Source organism: Drosophila navojoa, chromosome 2, assembly GCF_054131105.1.
Source record: "Drosophila navojoa isolate 15081-1374.11 chromosome 2, UAZ_NAV_1.0, whole genome shotgun sequence".
NCBI lineage: Eukaryota > Metazoa > Arthropoda > Insecta > Diptera > Drosophilidae > Drosophila > Drosophila navojoa.
This window is the reverse complement of record NC_142890.1, coordinates 25667624-25695568: the sequence shown is the minus strand read 5'-3', so window position 1 is coordinate 25695568 and position 27945 is coordinate 25667624. Positions and strand designations below refer to the sequence as shown.

General features: G+C 42.8%; 1 protein-coding gene across 5 annotated transcripts in view; it reads left to right on the top strand.

Annotated features, from left to right (window-relative positions):
- The window catches only part of LOC108660302 (uncharacterized), a 66678-nt gene that overhangs the window by 7271 nt on the left and 31462 nt on the right, over positions 1-27945 (top strand). For 2 of the 5 annotated variants that reach the window (XM_089258016.1, XM_089258018.1), the window contains exon 2: positions 27440-27590. The gene's annotated coding sequence lies outside the window, so the exon portion shown is untranslated. Of the gene's footprint in view, positions 1-26098; positions 26394-27439; positions 27591-27945 lie in introns of those variants that run through there. The other 3 variants (XM_089258022.1, XM_089258020.1, XM_089258026.1) reach the window with 3 other exon arrangements.

Here is a 27945-nt window from a genome sequence, read left to right as displayed (position 1 = left end):
TGTGTTGTTGCTATTGCTCGACTCTCTGTAGCTCATAAATAGAATATAAAGCGTTGTCAGTGTCTCTGGCTGTCGCCAGGTAGTTGTCCCTGTTGTCCTGGTCCTCTTTAACGATGGCAAATCTGCTTGTTAGTTGCAGCCTCAATGGAGTTATCTCATTGTCTGTCTGTGGCAGGACTTGTTTAATTTCGTGGCTACCTTTATGGCCAGGCAATGGCTAAGCTGCTCAGTCAATGTTTACGACAATGCGCAAACTTTGTGGAGAAGTGTTTGCCTCATTTCCTAGAAGATCCCACAAAGGCAACTCAATTAAAGCCATCCTCATAATTTCTAGCACTGAATCATTTTCTGCTTTCGCCAAAGACCTCGACTTTCTGGCTGATATGTATTATCTGGTTTACTTGGGAGGCCACTCGGATTGGCTCGTGGCGCACATTAAAGATGAAAAATGACAGAGCCCTCGAAACACCACAAGTCTAGCCAACAAAGCCCCATTAATTTCTTAATCTGCTTGTAAATTATGATGCGAATGGAGGGACAAGTCTATTCTTATTCCAATTCAGGCTGGCCATGTTGCCAGCAGCACCTGTGAGAAAAACGCGGATTATTATAATTTGGTTTACGTCCCTCTCTACTCTCCTTTCAGTAGAAACAAGAGAGGGAACGTGATTACAAAGGAATTGCAAGTTGTCAAATACTCAAGTGAAGACTCTTCTTCAGAAACTCTTAGGACACAAGGAATCTGCTTTGTTTGCTGCTGCCTCTGCTCCGCTTGGAACCGAATGATTTATTATGATTTTGGCTTTGACAATGATAATCTGGGCATAAGGAGACAGACCTCTGTTTGGATTCGTTTTGCTGTGCTGTACTCGACGGCTGCCATCGGCTCCACTTCTGTGATTAGGCACAATCCAAACTCGATGTTATCGGCACAGTCACCACTCCCTCCGCCCATGCTGATGACAAGGGTCTGCAGTGTCAGAGGCGACAAAAAAGTCAATACAGGGCCAGACAGGCAAAATCTGGCCCAAAGTTTAGACAAAGGCCGCCCTTCCCCGACACCCCGATACCCAAAGACCCCTTGGCCCCTTGCCCTCTTGAACAGCCGCGTGTGTCATTGTGTCTTAATGGCCTGGAAGTAAATGCCACGAAGCGTCCATTTTACTGCTCAGCCCCGCCTCGAGTTTCAATCAAAGTTGCAAAGTTTTTCCGCCTTCGCTGCTCTTTTTTTTGCCCATTTTCCCATTTCGCCCGCTTGAATTTCAATTTCTGTCAAATTAACTTTAAATAAATTCAACGTAAACAAGCAAAAAGACCAAATGGAAAACTTCCTGTGGAGGAGGCCAATTATTAAATTTGACTTTTTCCCTCAAACTTTTAGCCAAGTTGGCCTAATTGTTCTTGGCTGAAATAATGTGGCACTGTCTGTTTTAAAATTAACCAAATGACTTTGTCTATTCCACTCTAATTAAAATTAGTTGACAGTTTCCGCTCACTAAAAGTCTCGATAACATTTGACGCATTCGTTCAATTCGCTCTGCGGGTCGCGCTTTGTCATCGCGGGGTAATTTCATTTCACGCACGATCCACACACTTGCACACACACTCGCACACATTACACACACACAATTATACGTGGACACACACGAGGGATAAATGCATTTGCATAACTGCAACTTTAAGTGGAAATTTCGTTGTTGCTGGAAAATTGCATTTGCGCTTTACAGCTACAATTTGCAGTTAGCTGTCATAGTATGCGTGTGTGAGTGTGTGTGTGTGTGTCCCTCACACACAGCTGAGTGTGCAAACAACGAGTTGGCAATTTAAAATGCGATTGTCATGTGTTCAGTCAGAAAGTAATTTAGTTGCTCACTTCTATTATTATTTTAATATGCACATCATTTGTGAATAATTACTTTTAATTTGGCTTATTTTGTGACAAAGTAAACACTGAAGTGGCCAAAAATGCAAATTCAAATCATTTTGAGAGTCAACATTTTATATTTAATATTTGATTTGTCAATTTAATGCTTTCAGCTTACTTGAAACGCGATTTACAGTTGCTATACGATTAGTTTACCAAATGGAATCTAAATTTATTTTATAATGCTGTTATGAATTCAATTAGCCTTTGTGATTTCATACTGAACTACACACAAAATGGAATCAAATTTAATTAAATGCTTCGTTCACATAGTTCTCCCTATCTCCCATGATTCCCTGCGATCCCTGCGATTCCCTGCGAAAGCCAATTAACTGTGTCCTGATTAATCCCTATCCCTATCCCTATCCCTATCCCTATCCCTATCCCTATCCCTATCCCTATCGCTATGCCTTTCTCTTATCCTTCTGCTATCTTTGTTTATTGGCCATGCTCTGTGGGCCTGTAGCGGAAAACGTTTAATGGACGCACACTCTAAAAATGTTGCAAGCTCACGCAAGCAACCTCGTCCAGGAAAGGAGCTGCCCCAACTAGCTGGAGATTTATGTCAGGGTCATGAAAGTGCCCAAACTTAGTTTCTCCCTCTCTCACTCCCTCTCTCTCTCTCCCTCTCTCTCACTCTCTTTGGGTGGCAGCACGCTCATGAGCCGGCTTATTGCCATGCTTACCATTAGTTAAGCACTTAAGCCAATTTTTTCAATCATTGCCTGAAATGGAATGGACTGGGCTGGGCTGGGCTGGAGGATGAGGGTCTCCCAGTGCCAGATGCCGATTTGAATATGCTTCGAGTGGCATTCGGGCCACTCCATGCGCGTAATCCCCGCTGTGCAGCTGCCTGTCGAGCGTGAACTATTGTGCGGGTGTCAAAATGAATGCAGCCTGCATTCAGGTAACCGCCAACTCACTAAGCCCCACCAGCCGTGCAACTGCAGTGTTGCAACACAGATATCCAGCATTTGTGGCTGCCTCGGAGCACGCACTCGGCTCGCTCTCTCTCTCTCTGTCTCTCTCTCTCTCTCTCTGTCTCTGTGGCTCTGGATGTGGCTGTGGCTGCGGCTGTTGCCATAAATCAACAATGCGACATGTGGGCAGCTGGCAAATCCGCGATTTCAACCTCAAAACATTCCAATTACGACTCGACCACGACCATGCCTACTCCCACTACCACTCCCACTCCCTCGATATGCCCACTTATAGTGCGATAATCAAATTTGCTGCATGCCGCACTAATTGCCACGGGAAACACACGAAACCAACGAACGATGAGGGCTTATACCTGGAGTGGAGTATTTGAGAAACGAAAATACAATTCGACTCGGACTGAATGTGAACTGAAATTGTTAAGAGAGTATTCAAAATCAATTTAAGTCTTTATAAAATATTCAAATGTTTTGCTCTGACTTCATCTCTCTTAAGCTGCGACACTTTGCATTTGCTTCTACTGCGACAGAAATCGCAAATGCATTTGACATTGGGTACTTGAAGGCTTAGCCAGGCCAATGCCCATTTGCACTTGAAAGGCGCTTAAGAATCATCTACTCAAATGGAAGCAGACATGATAAGAAAGGCCAACTCCGCACTCAATAGTTGCTCAGGGCTGGCTAAGCGAAGTGTGAAGCGATGCTAAGCAGCTTAAGATGTTTGCCTGCTGCACTGCATGCAAAGCAGCTCTGCTCTCACTCCCCTCTCTCTCTCTCTCTCTATCTCTCTCTTACTCATATCTATGCTCCTCCTACTCTGCTCTCAGTATCAGCAGCTGTTGCCTGAGCTAATTAGTAACTTAATGATGTGACAAAATGGCTAGAAGGGCTGCTCGATGGGCAAATGCAGCTAATCTTTAGCCATTGACACCAATAGCTCTGTGTTTGTGTGCGATGGCAGTCCCTCTCACAGAGCTGAGTGTGTGCTTGTGTGTGTGTGTGTGTGTGTCTGTTTTGCCATGTTCGATGACACTCGACCGCAATTCGCCAGCAGACAAAGCAACAGCAACAAGAGTCCCCTTCTACAGGCTGCGAGTGTGTTTGCCACTCAATGAGCCACGCTGACTGCCTCTGCCACTGCCTTTTCCTCTGCCTCTGCCACTTCTGGAATCCGATTCCCTTGCCTCTGTCACTCTCCTTCTGCCTTCTGCTTGTGCCCTGAGGCTCTGGTGTTCACACGGTTCACTGGCCAAACGAGGCTGCTCACTTTCTGCTGGGCGAACTACAAAGCGGATACGCAGGACAGCTGAGACAGGGTGACAGACAAACCCATATTCGGATGTCTCCCGGTTCTCCTGGCTGCCCGGTCAGTGCACAATTCATCTAATTGCGTGGTTATCCTGTTGCTCTTGCTCCAGTCCGTTGACCGGCTTAATTAATGGATTGGGCTCACTTTACAGTTTTATCGCGTTGTTAACAACGTAAGAAGTCACGTGGATAGAGATTAGGGGAACCAAATACAGAGCCCCTGGGCAACGAAGATGTTCGAAATTAATTGCCAGGCTCCAAGTCTCAGTTACGTGCTCCCAGCGGCTCCTGCGGCTCCCAGCTAATTGACAAAATACACAAAATCAGCCTAGAATCAGCCTAGTTAGGAATCGGAATGGCCGTGGGGGAATCGGGGTCCGCTAATTAATTAAATTATGCTTGCAAATACTTTGCTTCCGTTTGGATGTTTCGCATTTCCACGTGGAATTTAAAAAGCATTTTTTCATTAACTCTGAGTGTTTGTTCGCCACAGAGACTCTGCGAAACGGGGACAATGTCCTCACACGTAATGCCGAGTCAGCAATCGATTCCAAATTAAAACTTAAGGGAAACTTGAGGAGAAAGGATACTAAGTGGACACTTGCACCGATTAAGGTGCATCACACGGGATTAAAATGCAAGTGAACAGCGAGGGGGCAGAGAGGGAAGCGAATTCTATTTAAGCTAAACAGTTCCTGAAGGTATTTAATTATCGATTCTTATTCAAGTTCTTTCAATTCGATTTACAGTCAATGTTAATACTGACATCTCCTTAATTTATATATCCCTGAGAGGAGCGAGGCGAATTGTAATTGAAGGTTTCGCAGCAATCTAAATTTTTAAACAATTCCATGAATAACAAAACAGCAATCAGCACATACAAATTGCCACGCCCACAGCGCCCAGCTCTTCTCTATTAAATTCTCTCTTTTCTCTCTGTATGAAAACTCGCCCGAAGAAACTCAATCTAAAGTGAAGTCTCTGAGGCTGTGAGCATGACCGAATGACAGATTGAAGAACTGAGGCAGGAGTAGCATTTCAAGTTCTCTATGCGTGTGTGTGTGTGTGTGTGAGGCCACAAGGGTCACACACAGGTGAGAAACCAAAGCAAAGTTGCCCGAGGACTGCGCTCGCTTCCCACTTGCTCAATAATGCAAAAAGTTGGAGCCAAAATGAAAATGAAAAGTTTTTGAGACCAGAACAGATGAAGTGCACACCAAGACAAGATAATACTTGTGTAGACATGCACACACATGCACACACACACATAAGCTACAAGGCAATTAATTGGATGGAGCTACCTCTCGGAAAGAACGCACTGGGAGTGAAAAATGACAGGAGGAAAACTTTAGCTAATTAAAGTGCTTATCAGAAATACTTCTCTGTGTGTGTGTGCGAGAATATATGTATATGTGTATGTGGGTGCTCACAGGCGGAAATTATAATTGTACAATTTGGTTATTATGTCAAAGCTCTTAAGTGCGTGTTAAGGGCTCAGCGAAATGACTCTGAGAGAGGGAGAGAGTGAGAGAGACAGAGAGAGAGACGCCCTTTGGGGCTGCGGCTTTCAATGCGGTTGCTTCCTTGTGTGGGTCCTTGTTTGTGTTTATGCTCGTGTCCCCAGTCACTCGATGCCACCTGCTGGGCCTCGTCTCTTCTTTCACCATGCAAATATTTACACTTTATGGGAATCTCTTACACAGCCTCTCCTCCTCCTCTTCCCTCCTTCCTCCTCATCTACTGTCAGCCTGTTTGTCAAGTGGTGAGCAGGCTTTGTCTCTGGCGTGTGTCGAGTGTTGGATTTGCACTTCTAATTATGTTAATCGCCTCACGTGTGCCTCACAGCATAAGTGCCGAGCCTTAAAATTATAGCGGAACATTTGAAGTGAAAGTGTGACAATGCACACTAAATGTTTTCAGGGGAATCCGAGGAAGAGAGAGAGGGAGGGCTGCGAGGCGAGGAGGAATTAGCTAGGTACTAATTTAGTTGAGGTAGCACAAATAATGTAACTCAAATGTAGACAGAGAACATTTCACGAGCTGTTTTATTTGGGCGGAATATCATTTCCTGTTACATTCTCCCATTTAACTAAAAAACCATAAAATAAATATCTACCTCGTTTTCAGGTTGAATATGTGGAGCAGAGCAACTGCACAATGTTTGATGGGGGGAAAGAGTTTCACATTGTTTGGCTGAGGAATTTAGGAGAAGCCTTGCTCTACTTTAGTCTGGCTGGTGCATCAGAGCTCAGGCTGGGAAAACATTTCCAATTTATGCCTTGGCTGTAAATTTAAGCCGCATTTCATAGCTTGCAGCAGCAGCCACAATGTTGCGCAAAGGCGATGGAGTGTGAGGAAGCTGCTTAGATAGGCGGCTAAGCAGCTCACTCTGCCTACTCTGAATATCGATTTGCACTTTAATGAAACGAATGCAACATAGTCCGTGGGATATGCAATTTATTTTAAATAGAATGCAGTTGATATAAATAAAGCATATGCACATTCCGCATTTAATTAAATTCTTTAGTAAATTGAATCAATTCACATGTTACCCATGTGTGTGTGTGTGTGTGTGTGTGTAATAAGACCTGTCCGCAACGATCTGTAAACGAGCTTTATTTCTCGGGCCATTCGAGTGGCTCGAGGCGCAATGCGCCAATAATTTCTCATTATTTTTTCAGGCAGCTGATGCACAGCTGGGCGAGGGAAAATGAAAGCTGTCAGCTGGCATTATGCCTGGCCGAGTCTCTCTTTAAGGTTCAGCCTCTGCCTGGCATGGCTTACATCTACCTCATTGGCATGAGCCACAGCTCTGCCAGATGTCGGCCAAGGGGCGGTTGAGTTGGTTTTTCGTGTTCATCAAACAAAGTGCATTTTGTCGTCGAGCATGACACAAGCAAATGCAACAAGAGCATCAACCACTGCAGCAGAAACGAATTGCAAGCTACAACAGTTCAGTTCACTTGTTACTCTGCATTTCTCCCCTTTCTTCTCCCCCCTGCGAATTTCTTTTAATTTGAGCCAGCGAAGCGGCACCCAACGATTCCTCTCGTTCTTCTTCTTTGAAATACTTTAACTTATTTACAAAGTGCGCAAAACGCCGCAAAGTATGCAACGGGAGCAGCGACTGTTAAGAGTTGAACCTAAAGCGCTTCATGGAGTTGGGAGTAGGATTGGAATAAGAGAGAGAGGGGAGAGAGAGAGAGGGGGGAGGGGGAGAGGAGAGCTCAATACTTTCCGTTCTTGGATGCAAGTTTTCAGTTTTCTTTTAGTTTTAGTTTTCTAGCTTCGTGTATTTGGCAAACTACAAGAGAAGGGTGGATGAAGGGAAGGGGAGGGATGGAGAAGTGGAGCACGGAATATCGAAATGGATGTGGGCAAAGTTTTTGTGCCTTTGTGCAAATATTTTGCACGGAAATTGCATTTGCGGTGCCGTTTGCAACAGTTTTAGTAGCTGCAACAATTACAACAACAACAACATGATGACGATGATGATGATGATGATGACGATGGCGTGATAATTAAAATTGCGAGCAACTTGTGTAATAGAGTCGCGAGTGCAATGCGGCGTGCTCAATGTGGCAAGCGCCACGAGGCACAGTGCCAAATTACGGAGAATGAATAATGGGTTGATGGAATGAGAGAAGGATAAGCGAACAAATGCCACAAATACAGTGAATGCAGTGGGATGCTTTGATTGATGAAGAAGCAAATCAAAGATATACATAAATCAAACTTGAGGCAATTGATATAGTCAGCTCTGTCCACAGAAGGTTTCCCTCCCATTCCGAGAGTGTTTAATGAGAGATTGTAGAGAGTAGAGAATACTCTGTTTGGGATATGCAATGAGAGTGCAATTCAGTAGAGTTGCATCGTTGCTGTCATTTGCATAGTGCTCAACAACATGAAAAACAAACTGGAAGCAGTTAAGCTTCCGGTTAAGTCATTCCGCAACACAATTCAATTTGCCGTAGTGCCAAATGCAGGAATTATTAAGGCGCGTTTGGTGCAAATAATGAACTCTATAAAGTTTTACCAGCACACTAAAATATGGAGAACATGGCAGCCAAGCAATGCAAAGAAATGCCAAGAAATGCCGGGGAATGCCATGAAATTATAAAATGCTTGAAGAGGGACGAAAAGTTGTTGCCACTTAACGGAAAGTTTGCTCAAACAGAACAGAACAGAATGAAGCAGAGCGATCCACGCAACGACTTGCCGAAGTTTTTCAATAAGCAGCAATGCCAGCAGAAACAAGGCTCAACATGTGTTCCAGACCTGCCCACGAAGGAGCAGTCGAGGGCAAGGCAGGAGGAGGAGCTACACAACTGTGAAAATGTGATGAAGCGAGTGAAAGCTCTCACTAGGTGAAACGGAAGGGCAGAGGTGGAAGGGGCGTGGGCTGAGAATATATGGAAGCCAAGGCCAGGGAGCATTATAATTTATGATAAGCCAATAAAAATAATTGAAATACATTAAAGGCAGGCAGAGCCAGCAACAGCAACAGCGACAGCAACAGGGAACAAAGAGAGCCAGAGTCAATATCTGCCCATCCATATATGAGTTGGAGTTCTTTCATCGATTGCTGTGAGTCGTGAATCGTGAATTGTGAATCGAACTGGAGGAGGCACGAGAATATTGAAGTAATGGCACGCAATAAAAGGCGAGGCATAAAAAACGACGCGGAATGTCAAAGTTGAGCCGCACGCCTCGAGACATTCTGATTGCGGCTACTGGGCGAAGGCTGTGTGAAGGCTATGAAAAATACAAACAATATAAATAAAACATGGCGGAAGGTAATGTCAGCATTTGAGGGCGAAATTCGGCGGGTTAAGACGAGACGAGATATGACTAAGTGATTGCTGTTTGATGATTGTGGCTCGACTGGAGATAAGATGACAAAGGCCTTTGATTTGCGTGTTAGAGTCAGCGACAAAGAAAGATTTCCCATATGGCCCACGCTGCGTATGCGTAATAAAGACGGAAGCAGCGATAAAGTGACAAATTGCACACGTATCTCACATTTGCTTTAGTTGTCTGTGACATGTCCCATTTACACCTCTAATGGACTGTTTGCATGTCAACTTTGATTTCATGAGCTCATTAAGAGGAGGAGGAGGAAGGGGAAGAGGAAGAGGGGAGTAGATATGTGGAGATATATTTCTTTCTATTTTGACTGTATTTTGATTCTAGTTCATAGTTGGCTATAAGTCAGGAAAGTTGAACTTCTCAACAACTCAACATCTTTCAGCATCTCCATAAAGTTGTCTTCATGCCCCAGACACACATTTATCTCCTAGCTGAGCTGCGAAATACTTCAAACTCTTCAGGCACAGCTGCTTGGCCACTAAAAGTTGAACGCGTTAAATTTCACAGCTTTGGCTTTGGTTTGGGCTCGTTTTGGTCTGGCTGAATTTCCCTTGGTGTTTTCCGCTTGACAACTCTGCTTAATTTAACACGCTTTTTAACTCAATTTCATTTTGAAATACGTATTTAATTTAGCTTTTAGCGCTCTGAATTATTCATTCATTTTTGTTTGTTGCATGTTTCATTGAATAAATACAAAACGCAAAATGAACCGCTGAGTGATCAATTTGAAGCTGACTACGAATTACTTTTGCCACATCATCACGAATGCAGAAAATTAATAAATTTCATTAAATTTCAATTTGCAGCTCTTTTGTGGCTTGCAACGGGCGGTGGCAATAGCAACGGCAACCTGGTGGGGCAACAATTTATTATGTGTCTGCTTTGCATAGCAGCAGTAAAAATAACAAAGGACAACAAACAACAACAACAATATTTTTATTTCATTATGTGCGGCAGGAAGAGGAAGAGCGACAAAGGAGACAGTGGGTGGTCGGGAGGGCGGGCCAGGAGAGGGAAAATGGGACAACAATAACGATAATCATAATAGCAACAACAATGGCGCGAGGGGTCGTTAGCGACTGAGTGGAACGTCAGGGGAGGGGAGGGTAGCATGTGACGGGGCGTGGCATGATTGACACTTTTACATGCTGATGGTCTGCTGGTCAGTGTCCTCTCTGCCCGGGGTCAAACGAGCACGTGTGCCAAGTCTATGTATGTATGCAAATGAGTGCGAAGTCCACTGAGGACGGCTGCCGTTGCAGTTCAAGCTGCATCTGTAGATGTCAGCAACAACAAAAAGCTGATGTCACAGGCAACCTGTATGCCATGTCTGCCAATTGGGGCTGACTGTGCACTTTGTTGTGTGTCTCGTAGGAAAGATAGCAGAGCGACGGCGACAACTGGATGCGGTTTTATTTGCAAGCCAAACAGAAGTTCCAAATTGCACTGGGAGTGCGGAGAAGCCAAAACGTGGCTGGACGGAGCATGAGTAGCAAATTTCCAGAGTGTGTGCTGAGGCTAAAAGTTTTTAGCCACAATCCGAACAAAGTGCGGTACGTGCAGCTTGGTCTTGGTTTGATTAAAGGGCTGTGGCTGTGAGCTTTGAGCTGAGTTGGCGCAGTTGAAAGACAAATACGAGAATCCAAAGGCAGCCTCTTTAACTGTTTGAATTTGAGTTTGGAATAAAGCCATAACATTTAATTGAGCTGAGAGGAAAGAGAAATGCGAGCCATTCAAATAAATGTGTTTGAAAATGGAGACTTTTAAGTTAATTAACATTTCAAGTTAATGTAAACAAAAGCAGCTGCGATACAAAGGCGATTCGCATCACAGATCTGAAATCCTTTTAAATCACAAACAAGCCAGAGTGACGAACCGCAAGCCAACAAAAGCCAAACTCAAGCAAAACTCAGGCCGATTTGCTGATTAACAAATATGAAACACTTTACTCAGGAATAAGGCGTCTAGCTACTACTCTAAGCTCAGCTGAAAAACATATAATTAACTCAATAGAAAAGTTGCTTCAAATGCCGAAAGGGTAAAAAAACATTTGAAACAACAGCAAACTGTGCCTAATTTATTAAATTCCATACACAATAAACCTCTTTTATGCTAATGCGTTTTGCATCCCTTTTTGTTGTCAGCCATTGACTTAATGCGCCTTGTTGGCTGATATACAAAATTGGATTTGAGAATATCACGTATACGCACCGCATGCAGATATCCTCGTCTGCGGCTGGCACATAAATCAAAACTCATAAATTTTATTATCCTCCCCTTTTTGTTCTCTGCCCACTGAGGGAGTGGGAGCTCCTAAATGGGCGCAGCTCAAAAACAAGTCCCTTGACAGCATCGCCATAGGGGATAAGCACATTCGCATATTTCAAATGCTTTTAACGGCGCATTTTATTAACTCCGTTAAGTCCTCTGATTAGGCTCTGCCAGGAGTATTTTGAATTATTAATGCGCGTGGGGAGAAGTGGCTGATGTAAATGGCGACTAAGGTAGGCAAACATGCAGCAGCAATCTCTTTTTTGGCAGTGCAGATCCCAAAACACATTGAGCTGGGCAAAATCTCGCACCCAGTCAATTAGCAGCGACAGCAGCTAAGGACCAATCCAAGTGACCAATCCAATGATTGGTAGCCATTGCCTGCTCTTGCCCCGAGCTGGGCTACATCAAAATTGCATTGCCCAGCTCAAGCCTTCCGGATATGCAACACTTCTTGTGGGTTTCAGGGGGGAAGAAAGGTGAGGGGGGAGTGAAGCGGTTGTGGCTGCGTGCTGTCGGTTGCTGCGTTGCTGATTCTGTCGCCCGCTGGCAGCTTCCGGCTGCTGAGGTAAATTTAATGCAATTTAAATGGAACTTTCCTGCTTTCATTTATCGAATACGCACCGCAGCACACACACACACAAAGGGCGCACACATACAGGCTGCAGCTGTAGATTTCCATATTTGTCACATAATTGGGACAAGGACTTTCTCTGGCTGCAACAGCAGGACATGCCTTCAATTTGTACAAAACTGAAATGGAACAATGTCTGTCAGACAGTAGATGGGCGTGGCCTCCCACAAAGTATCCGCAAGGGCTGCAGGACTCTGCAGGACTCTGCTGGCTATGCTGCTGACGGCATGGATTCTGCAAGGGAAACAGACATAAGTCCCTGTCATTTGCCACACTTGACAGATGCTGCCCCCTCCTCCCCCACAGCTAGACAAACTCCTCCAGCCCATGGGCAAATAGTGCCTAAATAGCCTCCTCTCTCTCTCTCTCTCTCTTTCTTTCTCTCCCTCTTTTACAGTGATAATATTCCAAATTATGTTTACCAAGTATTTCCTTGCTTGCTCGCCTAATGCATTTCGCCAGCCTCCTGCGGTGCCTGCAAAGAAAAACAAGAGACAAGTCAAATACCATATTTTAGGCTGGGTTCCCCTCGATGTCAGAAAGTCAAAAGATTTTTGAATGGAAAAACTGATTGTCGTCTGGATTCTTGTTTGAGCAATAAAAACATTTCAGGCTGGGCCATAAAACTCGCTCTGAGAAATGTTCGCTATCGCAGGTTGGAAATTGAGAATTTAATAATGGCTCCCAGAAGTATTTTATATTATCGAGAAGGAAAAATCAAACAAAATTTGTGAAAATATTTCTTTTAGTATTGATGTCTGCCATTTGGAATATATAAATATTTCGACGATGATTTGAAGAGGTTTTCTGTTTTCAGTTTTCCCTTTTTTGTCGTTGCTTAAATTTAATTTGCCCATTCCATATATCGACTCTCTTCGCAGCTCCGCAAATATTTACCTGGTGGCTTTTTAATTTAAGGTTTCCCTGTGTCACACGAATTCCGAACGAAGTCAGATTCGGAGTTCAGAGGTTGCTCAAAGCATTGCAGAGCCTCGGCCTGTGTTTACTTTCGCTTTTTATTAATTTTCTCGTGCAGGAGCAGGCGTTTGTGCCCCTGTTAATCCTTTTATCGGCGAAAGGATCTGTTGACACTTCTGGGCTACAGAGAACCCTTTCGCCTCTACCCAGTCCCGCCCTCCATGCAAATAAATTCAATTCACGGCTTTGCACAGTGTGAAGAGCGGGCTGTGGGTGCACTTCGTTTCTGGAATCAGATTATGTGTAGTGCCTCGATTTGCATCCCAATATCCACATCCCACTCGAGTACGAGTGCCTCGTCAAGGTGAATTCATTGCCAGGTGAATAAAGCGAAAAGAAATTCCAGCGCCACGCAAATTTTGATTTGACTTCCTCTGCCCGAGGCACTCAGCTGAACGAAATTGGGCCAGTTTCCATTACTTGGCGTAAACAATCCGAAATGGCAACAATTTAATTCAGAATTAACGGCACATTTTCGCCATCTGCTTTTCGTATTAACTAAAGAACTTTGCTGCTCCCATAAATAAAGTAAATAATTAGTTGGCCATTGACTGTGGAATCTTTGAGAGAAGCTGAGTTAAAATGAATTTGCACAAAATATTCGGAGAATAGGGGAATTTGTATGAATTAGGAGTGCGTCATATCGCATGCTTGTGCACAAAAGTTGATGCAAATATTTACAGAGCGAAGGCAATTAACTATTCCATTCATTTCAAGTTTGCTCGCCGAAATTCAAATGCCAAATTCAAAGGAATAAGTGAAATGGTTTGGAATGCCAGAAAGAGGAAACAAGCGAAAATAACAATGAAAGGGAATGGGAATGGGAATGGGAATGAAACAAAGGCAGGCCAATAAAAAGCACACAAATTTAAATAATTATATATAATTATTCGAGACAAAATTCATTTACGTTGGCGGCAGAGGCTGCGTTTTATGTCTCCATCGGCGACACTTGTCTTGAATTAGGTGCGAATGGCAGAGTTGATTGTTGTCGGCTTCGTCTTTCGAGGGGCGGAGGAGAAGGGGTCAACTGAGCCAAGGAATATCTTGACAAGAGAAATTCTGTCCAAGGAGGCGGACAGCCACAATTCAGATATTTATCTTGCTGCTGCTTCGTGTATTTGTCTTGTCCTGGCATATCTCAGGACTCGGCACATCCTCTCAAGTAAGCTGGCAATATGCGAAGCAACAACGGAAGCAATTCACACAATGCAAATTTGTGAGTCAAGCTAAGCACTTCCTTCAGCTGTATCCTCGCCTTGCCTTGCTTTGCCTTCTGAGTAGAACTTCCTTTCATTTAGAGAGAAAATATGAGCAGGCGTTGAGTAATTTCACTCCAGCCCTTTTCTCGTTTTGCGTGCAAGCAAAGTCTATTAAATATGATTTATTTGAAACATGTTTCTACCATGGCTGTTGAGGATAAACTTTTCACGGGTACAGAAAGAGAGAGAGAGAGAGAGAGAGAGAGAGAGAGAGAAACGGAATACAAATCATCCCGAACTTTTTCTAAGTGCAACAAAGTCTCATTTCTATTTTTCATTTTGGATCCCAGTTAATGTCGTTTGGCCTGTTTGGCATATCATTCAATTCTTCATGGACTTCGGACAGTTCTGTCTCCATTCATCTCCACTTTGAGGTCTTCATTTGTTCAGCTAATTTATCACTTTTAATGAGCTCGTTTCTTGTTGTCTTTTCTTCTTCTTTTCTCTTCTCCCGTGCTCACCTGAATCTATAAGTGGCTCTATTGCGATTATCCGCCTCTCTCTGCGCTTCTCATGGACACGTAGTCGATGTCGAGCAGTTCATCAAAATGGCGCACGGCTTTAAATTGCGCAGCTCTGTTAGTCGCCTTATTAATGACAGCAATTTAAGTGCCCATTATTCTTTGTGCCCGCCGAGCACTTTACACTCGCACTTCCCTCCGCTTCGCCTTCCCTTGAGCGCCTTGCGGAAATGATGTTGTCACCAAGTCAAATCGCTTTATATCCGCTCCGGGGGAAATACTTGGACGCGGACGCACCTTTCAACTACATTTCTTCTGCACCTGCACTTTGTTGGCTTGGCTTTGCCTTGCTTTATTCCCTTTCATCGTTCACTCTCGGCTTTGGTCCACGAAGCTCTTGGCAAGTTTCAATTATAAACACTCTGAAATTGGCTCAGTGCGCTGCGCTTTATGGTCAGCACGTGCGTGGGATTGGCAACAAACGGAAGTTGGCTGCAATCAGTTGTAGAGAGCCAAGAGTGTGGACCCCGAGGGCAGAGGAGTTGGTGGAAGCTGAAGTGTGGAGCAATCAACTTGGATTTCTTGTATGATGCATGAGTGAGCAGAAACTTAATGAGCAACTGAAGGGATTAGAGTGAATGTATGTAGACATGGTTAAAAAAATAATTACGATGAGAAAATGAATTTCGATAAAATAAACTGAAATAATGAAACTGTCTGAATTGTTTTAGTATCAATTATTCATTGAACAAAAAATAACTCAAATATTATATCTTAATTAATTGTTCACAGATAATTTTATACATTAGCAGAAGTGAACATACAACCTTATAATTGAATTGAATTTTCCTCTCTAATTTGAGTGCTCTAATTGCAATGCCAGAAAACCGCAAGACGTAAAAGTTGAGGGGAAAAAAGTCTGGTTGGTTTATGTGGCCATTAAAAGAGTTTGGCTGCGGTCGATGAAACCACCAAGCCGAAGGTGGGTCAAGCGGCAAATGGCAAACGCAATGACAAGACAGAAGCAAAGCATATTCAGACAGCAGAAGCAGCAGCAGGAGCAGGAGCAGGAGCAAAGGAGCCTTCACACAGCCAGGACAACACTCATATCCCTAGTCGACCGTAAAAAGTTTAAATGTGCTGAAGTGGCAGCAAAAAAAGAAGAAGAAGAAGAAAAAGAAAACAACACAGAAATATACAGCAAGGGACGTAAACAAACAATGCAAAAACTGAAACACAACAAATTGTAAATAAAAAAGCTGCAAACTTTTGTAATTGGGCAGTGGGTACTGAAAGTCTATGCACAGCACGGAGGAGGGCGACAGGCGGAAGGCGAGAGGGGGAAAAGTCAAAATGAAAAATTGTTGCAGCCTGCTCGTGTTTTGGTTCTTGACTTGTGCCCACATGCAACAGCAACAGCAACAGAGAAAACTAGCTGAACTATCAACAGACCGGACAACAATTCAGCACACACACACACACACACACACACACACTTATATTTACCCACCCTAAGGCTGCAAGTAAAAGGTCCTGCCAAAAAAGTCCTCAAGTGCCCAGTCCCATGTTTAGTTTTAAGTGTAGATTTTTGGCTTCATCACACACGAATTTATGCTTTGTTTCGCATTTCACATTTCGGACTTTGGACTTTGGACTTCTTCCTCCTCTCAACACTAACCACACGGACCATATCATTATTCATTTCTGGTTGAGCAAAATTAATGAGCTCGGTTAGGATGAAGAAGGAAGAGGAGAAGGAGAAGGGGGCAGAGAATAAGGCAGCTGTTCCTGTGGTTTGTTTGAAGTGGTCTGGCCAAATGAACTTGTTGGAGACTGTCCGGCTAGTTGACTCTGCAAACACAAAGTAGAGCAGATGGACAATGCCATATCCGAATGCTAAGTGCATGTGGATTTAGCATAATTTGTGTGGAATATGCTTTCTGCTGTTGCCCGTAATATGCACAAATTGCTGTCGGTCGGAGTGAGAGGGAGAGGGAGAGGGTCAATGATATCATTGGAGGACAAAGCAAACTATCAATGACAGCTAGGCAAATAGAGTGAGAATTACGATTGCTATTTATATATAAGGAAAGCGAAAGAAGAAATAAAAAAGGGTCAATTGCTTTCAATTGGGTCAGCTCGCAGCTTGGCTCCCACGATGCTAAGAAAATCGATAGACGGCCATAAAAATGGGTCACAAATGAACAACGGCAACTTCTTGGGATCCTGGGGAGGCTACGGATATGACTAGGGATGTTGAATATGAAACTCCTCCATGTGCTGTGCCCTTTTTCGTTGTTCCAGCAAATGTTGGTTTGACCAATAACTGAATGTGCAATTCAATCAGAGAGGCTCTGCGAAAGGCCCTTTAAGCCAACACGATTCAAGCGAAACAAAATGTGGCCAATTCGAATGCACTTCCTATGGAAAGGCTTAAAAACAAAAACTAAAATCGCCTGCAACAAAATGAATCAGAGGTGGACCAGCTGGGCTCAGTTGTGGTTCTCTCTATGCAGTGTGCACTGTAGACTGTGCTCTGTGGACTGTGGACTGCACACAGCGATGGGCTCTGACCCACTGAGTCTTTGTTGTCGCTCGCACGCACAATTAGGCGAGTGAAAAACGCATCAAACAGAACGATGAGCGACGGGCAAAGGCGGAAAATGCCAATAGACGAGCTCACACGCACAGGAAGCAAACACGAATCACGAATGACGAATCAGGGCTGCGTATACGTAATTTCCGGTGGCCTTTTCAGCCCCATCTCTAAGCTACTTGATTCAAACTGAATGAAAGGCGGAATGTTTAAGCTGAATAGAAACAAAGAGTTGTCGAGAGATGCGCTGAAATGACTCTCGATGAACACGAACAGGCAATGCTGTTGCATCGTGCACTTCGCTTCCTGCCCCAGACACAATGAGAGCTCACACGAAAACAATAAATACTGTTCCCTGTTGGGTCTTAAGCCCCTGTGAAAAATTGAATTTCATAGACATTCGCGTGTTCGCAAGTGCAGCAAACGTGAGTTTTCATACATGCACTGGCCGAGTATCACACACTCATCCGAGTAGCGCTTTGCCATGGCGGAGCACCCCAAAATAGGATTCATTCGCAACAACGAAACACGCTATTTGGCACTCCATCTATTTTTCATGGCTGGGTGGGGAGGATATGGAGGGACCCGGGTCGAGCTCTCATCTAATGCGCGAGCAGCAGCTGCTTATCGGGACACATCAGACACACGTTATTCCCTTTTCCTCTACGACCTTCCACTTCCACTTCCAGTGCCAGTTCCCTTTCATGTTGTGCTCTGCTTTTCTCCCTCTGTTTGTTTTTCAGCTTTGCTTGTTGATACTGCAGCAGATACAACAATAAAGCAGAGCTGAGAAACATCAACGGACCCTCACTTGCTGCTGTTTATTTTTTCAAGTGTAAAACAAACATTGCTAGCTGACTGACAAAATTGCAACAGCTTTGACACCATTTTAACTTACAAGAAAAATATGTGCGAGTGCTGGAAGAGTCATGAAGGCTGTGCAGGATGCGAAGGATCCGATGCTTTACTCAGTGCTCCATGGAACATGGCCTTTGTATTTCGTATATACTTATAGAAACATATGCTATAATTATACTCAGAACTCAGTGAAAATGGCATCTAGGGGTATATTGGTTTTGCTAAAGTGCTTGTAACAGGCAGACGGAGGCGTAGAAGACCTTCATAGAGTTTTATACACTCTTGATCAGCATGAGCAGCAGACAGAAGACATGTATAAACATGCCCATCTGTTCGTTTGTCTCTCCATATTTTATATTATATATGTAATTGATCTCAGGATTTCTAAGATATCGGATCTGACAAGAACACTCAATAAACACAAAAATTATAGTTGTCATATGTTAGTTAGCTCAAATATAATCACCCAAGTATCTTTGACCTATTGTGTAAGGTAAAATAAATATTTAAGACCATAAAGTGTTGCTCTCGAGTAAATTGGGACAATTTGAGTTTTATAGTTGCCCATTACTATTTGAAGGGGTACTTATCTTTAATAAGCGACCATTTGTGGCTGAGTTTTGGGCAATATATTACACACATTAGCAAACATGGTAATACGAAATATATTTGGAAAACATATAAGCAAATGTTTTGGGAAACTTTGTGGGTCGATCAAAACACACAAAGAGGAAGAGAACATTGACCCGAAAAGCGGAGTCGAAGACGAAGCATCACCGATTAACCTATCCAACACGTACTAAGTTTTTATTGAATTGGACGCGAGGGAACCCAACCAGACAAAAGGGAAACTTAAGCAGAAGCAACAACTAAGCTGAAAACTATTAACAGGACAAACAACAGAAAACAAAGTCAAACAAAAGGTCCAAGGCCTGCGCACCCACACATGGAAAGAGAGACAGAGAAAGAGAAGGCGGAAAGAGCGAGACAACTGCGTGTAGGGGCAGACGAGAACGAATACAGTGAGCAACAGATGAAAGTATACGACTTGCTGTTACTCTATCAAAATGAAATTAAAGTCTTGCTGTCTCTGTTCTGCTGCTCCAGCTCAACCTTCATTTGGTGTCTGGTTGTCACAGTCTAAGAAATTACAAAATGCTGTTGAATGCCGTTAGATTGTTGCTCCATCCATTTGGGGCAGGTGCAATGTAAGCCCATATTTCTTATTCAGCTTCATCCACATCGCCGTCGCTGGCCGAAGCATGTCAATTGCATCATTAATAATGGCATTTGCCATTGTTCCACTCCAGACACGGTCCGGCTGGCTGGCCATACATTAGGAAACGTGCCCAAGTCTGTGTGTCGACTCTTGAGTAATGGTTCGCACATACGCCAAGAGCCTTGCAGACAATGAACTCGAAGCGAACCGAGTGGAAGGCGGAAGGAACGAAGGGAAGTAGAATGAGCCAAATCGACTCAGCTGCCCGACTGGCACAGGTTTGGTTGAGCCCATTCCCCATTTAGTGCTCAAAGGGGAACGTGATCTGCATTGCAAATCAACTCAACCAATTCTGATTCACTCCTACTCCCACTCTACTCCCACTCTGCTCCCACTCTGCTCTGCTCAGCTGTTCACCTTTCGATTGACCCTCTTAGGACACATTGCGTATACGTAATTTTTCAATTTGCTGCAATTTAATTGATTTGCGGTCAGCGCGTCGCATCATAAACACCACAAAGCACTTCTAATGCCCAATTTAACAAATTAGCAGCTCTCGAAGCAGCCCTGCCGACAGTGCTCTCCGAAAGTCTGCTGACGGCGCGCTTCAACTTCAGGTAGTCGCAGCAGGGGAAAAAATAGAAAGATTTATGGTCTGCCTCTCAGGCGTACTATATTCCATCGTTAATATCAGAAAATTTACGCATTATGTTGGCGGCAACACATGTTCCTCTCCCTGCAGACCTCTCTCCCTTCCCTTAAGACCACTGCTCCAACAGGACCTGTTCAGAGCAGGCAAAAGCCATAAATATGTTGATGTTGGTTTCGGCTAAGAGTCTCGCCTGGCCGATACGTGTATGTGTGTGTGGGTGCGTGTGTATGAGAAACCCTGTGTGGGATGTGTTATGTTATATATACACATCCTAATTACATTTTAATGCCAAGGCATTTGCCACTTTTTATGCCCGCCGTCTGCGCTAATGTGGACCGTTTCCTATAGCTCCAACAGTCCATGCTTGAAGCTATTCCGCACAGGCAACTTCATTAAATTTGCTTAAGATAAGAGCTGCAATGAGTGCTATAAAATGATATAAAATATATTTAGTCTGGTTAAAAATAAATTATTAATGCATTTGAAATGATTTAAAATTATTAAAGCTCATATGCAAGCATATCTTTAGTTCATTCAATGTCTAGTTACATCCACAAGTTCTTCATCAATTTGTGACTGAAGCCTAAAGATCAACAGTCGATGGAAATGTTCGTAGCTAATGGAAACTATTCCATTTAAGATTTCATTCAAATTGAGTTCACGACGTCTTTTTGATTTCCTTCATGCAAATCGCAGTGACAACAACAACAACAACAACAATGAGCAAAGCCACAGGCTGTAAAATTAGAAAACTTTGCTCTGGCATACAAATGAAGCGTCTAAATTGTCCACGCCCTCCCATGGCAACAATTGTCCTTTTAGCAGCCAATAAGCCGCACCCAAATCATTGCGAGAAAGTAAGCATTTAGGAAATGAAGCTCCAGTGGGAGAGTGGAAGGAGAAGCAGGAGTAGGACTGTGCCGCAGACTTTTATTGGGGCCCGAGATTGGCGCAACAGCCGGTGAGGAGCACACAATGGGGACATAATTGTAATTGCGGGGGAAATAGTTGGACTGGCATCAAGAAATGCGATGGCAGTTGGCGCTTTTCCAAGTGGGAGCCGCAGCTGGTGCACGGGGTGGGGTGTCTGGTAATAGTTCTAGTTCGCTCTTCAGCCCAGGCCTTAGTCTCCATATCCGTTTCCATTAACGTCGAACCATTTTAATATTTAAAATATCATTCGCAAAAAGAAAATAGCGCAGGCCAGAATTTTACGAGCGGGATGAATAATTCAGCAGGAGACAATAATAATAGTTAGGATATGCCTTGCGCAAGCTCTTGACTCGCAGCTCCCCGATTCCTGTATCCAGGCAGGAGGCAGTCCCGTTGGCTTAAGTGCTTTGCATGTGAAAATCCCTTGAAAACACATACGTTGGCTGTGTAGGAGTTGAAAGGGACCAGGATGAGGGGGAAGATATTGACGACACTCACATGGACTTCGAAGGAGCTCAGACTGAACCCAGGTCTGAACGAGGCGGCAGTGGAGAGTCGAGACTGGCACGAGGAGCCGCTGCAAAGCGGCATTTAATATGCAAATTAAAGTGCAGCCAGGTGAGCAGTTGAAACCAGACCAGGACAAACCAAGCCAGACCAACACCCAAGTGCGAGTCGCGCGAATGTTAATTTTCTGGCTCAAGTTGAAGGAGCCCAGAAGTGCGCAAAGTCTTTTATCCAGCCCAAACTTTAACTCGCTTGAGCGAACGACCACGCATTTGGCGAGTGTTGCGATGTTGCGTATACGCCACGTGCGCCCAAGCACAGCACAAGCAAAAATGTGTGCATGTGTGTAAGTGGGTGTGTGTTGGAGGGAAAGCCATAAATTTTGCTGGCTGAGGCACGTCGAAATTCAAATTTACTTCGTTGGCGTAGAAATCATTCGTACGACTATCGCCAGCTGGCCAAAGCCAAAGCCAGCGGATAAACTCTGAGGAGAGACCACAAATATTCCCGTCAGGCTGTTGCCAGTTGCCTGTTTCCAGTTGCCTCTTGTTGTATTTTATTTGATGAAATGCAAATTTATAAGTAGAAAGTTGAATTGAGTTACAGAAAAACACGAAGCAGAGGAAAACAAAAACATCATCATAAATATGACAGAGCAGGCAGCCACAAGAACAATTGATATGCATGAGTCTCTCCAGCGATAGCCGAGCTTAAACCCAAATGTTTGACTCTCAATGTGGAATATAAAAATGGGGATATCTTAAGAATGAATAACATCTCTCAAGCACGACGGAGTTTAGTTGTATTCCTACTCCTCATCGGGATTGAAATTAATATTATGTGACAGAGGTGTAGCGTCTTACTCTTTTATTAATTTTTAATTATTTATTTACTTTAATTAGGCGCTTTCCTTAAGCCCCTCTCAACTAATGCGTCTCACATTGTTGAACTACTTAAAAATGCCACAAAGCAGAAAGTTCATTTGCAGAGCGACGGCCAGACAGAGTCGGGTCCCTGACCCCGAGGGCCAAGCGAACCGCCCGACCGCCCGTCGGGGAAGCTGCTTATAATATCCCAAGAGTGTAAAAGCGACGACAATGAGTCTCGGCTACATTATAAAACATGTCTGAGACCCACCTCTCGATTCTCGTGTTTCTTGATTGTGCACAGCCAAATTTCTTTGTCATATACATCGACTAGTGGATGCCCTCTCCCAGCGTGGAACATGACGCGCTCTGATTAGGGCATATTAATTATGCACACAGCTCTATTATCAGCTTTTGAATAGGCATTCTGTGTCCTCAATAGAAGTGTAAGTCATCTCGTCAACCTGTTGGGTCTTCTTATCCCGCATCTGCGTATCATGCGGCAAATCCGTTTATTGTATGCCCTTCTGTCCCCTACTGTCCAGGGGCAATGCCAATGCCAGTGCCATTCACAATCCTCAGCAGAGAGGAAGACTTTCGCACAATGGGCATAAATGCAATACAATCTGTTATGCGAATGTGAAAAGTATAAGCGAAAGCTTTTCATATTCAACCTGACACTGAGAAATGATTTCAATTTCTCATCTCGCCCCTCCAGAAATCTCCTCCTCCTGAACATGCAAATCCAATTGATGCTGAGTCGTTCGTTGAGAGAATCTCTCACTTTTTCCTTTCTTAACCTGATTTCTTTCAGCCTCTATCGTACTCTCTTTCCCTCTGCCAGTTGCGTACCTGCCAATTGCCCACCCGGAATGGAAGGTAGGGAATGGAGGGTGGAGGGTGGGTGAGCTCCTGTGATTTTGTTTGCTATTGGTTTCAGGGATTTGGGCTTTCCGTCAGCCACTGGAAATGAATTGTATTTCTCGTTTCAAATTCACATCAATTTAGAAATCTGGTTTTCCGTTTCCCGCTTCCCGCTTCCCGCTCGTTAGGGAGTGGAGTGGTGGGTTGGTGGATTAGTGGTGTCGAGCACTTACTGCAGTGGGAAAACATGTTTGGGAGTTGTTTTTCCTTCGTGAGGAAGTGCAGAGCAACTTGTGGCAAATTGTTTTGCAGTTTAAATCGCTTGCTATCAATCCCCAAATTGCCGGCTGTTAAAATGATAAACGCTTCATTGGGCTGATAGACTTCTTTTCAGTCAAATCCACCTGGGCTGCTACTCAGTGCAAGAGAATAGAACCCAATGCAACGTTGTTGAGGTTTTTGAAGGTATTTCGGACTTCCATTTAATGGCTTCATTCAGCTCATTGCAGATAAAGCAGATTGCGTTTCAATTAATGTTGAATTGAATTAAGAGTGAACTGGGAAATAGAAATCCAATACCCCAATTTCACATACGAGTATATTTTTATGTACGCAGATCATTAATTTACAAGGTTGATTGGTAAATTTAGTTGAGCAAGAGAGTGAACGTAAACATGATGAAGAATGCAGAGAGAATCTGGTGGCCGACTGAGTTATTTATAGCATGTGGAATATAGAATATCTAGCCAATTTATAGTCTCTGCTCTGGCAACAGCTAAAATCAACAGTGAATGTGCGCACCAAATAAATACTGTTTATATCAGCATATAAGATCGTGGACTGCCAAATGGAACAAATTCTTAGTTCTGAAACGCAATTTGAATGTGGAGCATTCGCTTAATGTACTCAGCCACAGTTCACTAAATATATTTAAATTTTCCTTTGTATGTGGCTTTTTATCTGCAAATTGATTGGAATGACTCCCGCAGGACCATCTCGAAGCGGGATTTCTCACTATTCTCTGGCACATTCTCTTTCTTTTTTCCACTCTCAGTTTGTTTGCTTCTCAATTTGCGTTGCCAACAGCAACAAAGCGAATTGCAGAATTGCTGAATTGTTGAATTGTCAGTCGTGCAAATGTTTATCGTTGACTGCTGCGGGCTGTTTATTCTTATGTTTACTTGAGTGTTGACTTTCCATTTGAATGTGGCAGCAGCTAATGCCCAATGCCCAATGCCCAATTGGCTAACTGATGTGTGCACTGAGAGCAAAGGACAAAGATAAACATTTCAAGCTTCATCTTTAAATCACAGAATTCAAAAGGAATGGCAATGCCTAGACTGCCAGCCGTGTCCCACATACAATTCCGCTGCCTGACTGGCTGACTGACTGACTGACAGAGTGACACTCTGACAGTCACACAAGGCACGAGTGTCCCATTGTGTCGCCTGCTGCAGAGGCAGCTCAGTCTCGAGGCTGACACTGAGCAATGTGCGCAAGTGTCGGGCCAACCCGACTCGCCTGTCCTTTGGGTATGCGATGCAAATGTCTTTCCTCTGCCCCATCTCCTAGAGATGGGAAGACGACATCATCATTACGCATCACCCCAACACATTTGGCACGCCAACGAAGCAACGCCCGCTTCAGATGGAGCAGCTGTGCTTCAGCAAGTTGAAAATATAGGAGACAGAGAAGAGCTGGAAGATCCATTTGTTTCTTTTTTGGTTGAGGAAGAGATTGAACCACGAAGTGGCAGGACGTATTCAGCGAGAGCAGGCAACTATCAGGCAAATCTGAATCGTGGCACGGAACACGTTTCGCCAGGTTGTGTGTTAATGATGATGACAGCGGAGGGCGCTTTCCTCTTTGTATTGCTTCTGCTGCTGTTGTTGTTGTTGCTCAACAAGAACTACTTGGCCATCTTGACACTTTCAGCGCACGGCTGTGGCCATATCTTGGTAGACATATGTCACTCCAGGCTGCGTCTCTCTTTGTCTGCCACTCGCGTGGCACTCTGTGCCACAAGCGAAGGGAGACAACCGCCGCAGTCGACACGTGTTTGTCAGCATGTCAAGCGGTCGAGTGCACAGCAGGAGTGTGAAATAGACAAAGATATAATAATGTATTATATGCATAGAGAAACGGCATGTGGATGTTTCAGATGTTCTTTGAAATATGTTAACAAATTGTCAGAGATTTCTCAGTTTGTTGATTGGTTGCTTTGAGGCGTTCATGATTCTATTTTCTGTATTTCAATGGAGAGCATTTCTGAATGAGTTGCAAAAACTTTGCTGTTGCTCCAATTGTTTTTAGTTTTTTGCTCTTTAATATTTACGTTGAGCAAACCTGTCGCATGCTTTGACATTTATTAAATTTGTTGAACTTTATTGCGCTTCTGATGACAAGCAGAGAAAAAAATATAAAAGTTCATATATTTTTTGCTGACTACTGAAAGTTCTATATCTAAATATTTTTATTTTATTCATTTATTTTATTTGGCATATGTATTTTGGGAATGAAACCGAATGCTAGTTGCTGATATCAATTTTTCTTATTTTCTACAAATCTGGCTCACAGAATGCAAATTAGACGAATTCAAATTTTTTGCCCACCGAGGCAGATAGACAAATTCATATTTTCCAGTGACTTGTTAAAAAAATCAAATATTTGACAGAAAACTGAAAGTTTCAGCATAAATAATCAATACAATTTCCAGTAATTGAATAGCTCAGAGAGTTTTTTCTGCATTTTGTGTGCTTGTTACATAAATAAATATAAAATTAAAATATTATAGATCAAATTTTAAAAGATTCAAGAATGCTACTGAATTTCAGCTTATATTTTTAACATATCTATTTTCAACTTTAATTTTAAGTTTATTATTATATATGTTTATTTATATATTTGTATAAAAAGTAATTCTATTTTTTCTATTTATGTTTCTCTTTACAGTTTGTGAGCATTTGAAGCACCAAGCACCGCATAGGTGTTAAATTTGTTTTGATTGAACTGCGCAAACTCCGGAAACGTCAAACGTCAATCGAAGCAGCGCTGCTTCAGTCGCTGCGTCTGCCGCTGCCACTGCCACTGCCGGTGCCGCTGCCTTTGCCTTTGCCAATGAATGCTCACTCGAACGTTTTCCCGTTAGACAAGTCTTCAGTTATTTAGCGGCTTTTGTGCGCAACGCAACTGAACGGAACGACGTGTTGCCGAAACGTTGAGCGTAACGAGCAACGCGTTTAACGTAAGCAAAGTAATAACAGCAACAACAGAGACAACAACAATAACAAATAACTATCCGGCATTATAACGAATGTTTTCCCCTGTGTCAAGGGAGCGTAAAAATAGAAAAAAAATCGAAGTGAGGCAATAAATAAAAAGCCAACGACCCTCGTGTGTGTGTGTGTGTGTGTGTGAGTGAGTGTGTGCATTGGTATAGGTATGTGTGTTTACCCAATACATAGAAAAACAAGAGAACCAATAACTTGTTGTCTTTGCCATGTGCTATATCAATTAGCAGAGGATTACATACCCTAGCAATTTCATTGATTCGATTATGTTGCAATGCAAATAAAAGATTTAAGCAAACAGCTAAGAAACATAAAAACAGCGAAATCAAATTAAATAAGCTTAATTTAAAACTAAATGAATAGAATATATTGAAATGGATTTTTGCATGCAATAATCTAATATATATATAATCTAATATATATCTAATATACTACAAATGTAATAAACTTGTTAGCTGTGCTTGTTTCTTAGACAATTAATTAAGGAGACTTAGGCAACTTAGCTTATCCATTGTTCTTTTCAACTTATTTTTGCTTCTGTTGTTTCTCTTGCAATATAATTAATCTTAACCCATACACACACATATATTCATACGTATATCAATATAAATTAATGCAAATATGATAATTGCGTGGTTCGTTGCTCGAGTCGTGAATATTTAATGCTTTCGCGTGGCTTTCGCCCAGTTGACATCCTGTGAATGCAATTCAACTGTCGAAATGGTCGCAACGGTCGTACATTATAACGGTTTTTCACCCACAATTATGCGCATATGAATTTAACCTCCTTTTAGAATCTGTTTGTGTGTGTGTGTGCGTGTGTGTGAGTGCGCGTTTTACATAGCGTATGCATTTTTTTAATTAAATGCTAAAATAACTCAGCTGTTAAAGGCTGCAACAGTGGTGTTTGTTGTTCTGGCTCCTAATTAAGTTCTCTAAGTGTACATGTGTGTGTGTGTGCGTGTAAATGTGTGCAAGCTATATTTAAATTTTATATTTGCTCTTGCAGCACGTTGATTCTATAAACAAGCGTGTACACCGCATCACAGTGAAAACACAATTCAAGCATAAAAAAACAACACTTTTAATATAAACAAAAAATCGGAAAAAAATAAAAAAAAAAATAAAGTGAAAATTCAACGCACTACAACAACAGAAAAGTGAGTAATTTTATTATTTTCCATTATTTTTGGCACAATGAGTCATGCAATGTGTGGGATGAGCGAATGAACTACTTTTAATTAATGAAATGGCCATTCATGTACAAATATTGTTAATCACGAATGATCTATAATAACACTTAAACCAAAATTGCTTTCAAAAATACAATTTCCCAGTAAAAAAGAGGAAATACAACATATTCATGCATATAAATACATTTATAAGTACACATATAATATAATTTGTTCATAAAGACAGAGTATCATCTATTTATAGTCTATAAAATATCCCATATTGACTCTATTAATTCAAGGACTAAAACGAGACATTGACATCATTCATTAGGCTTGTTGA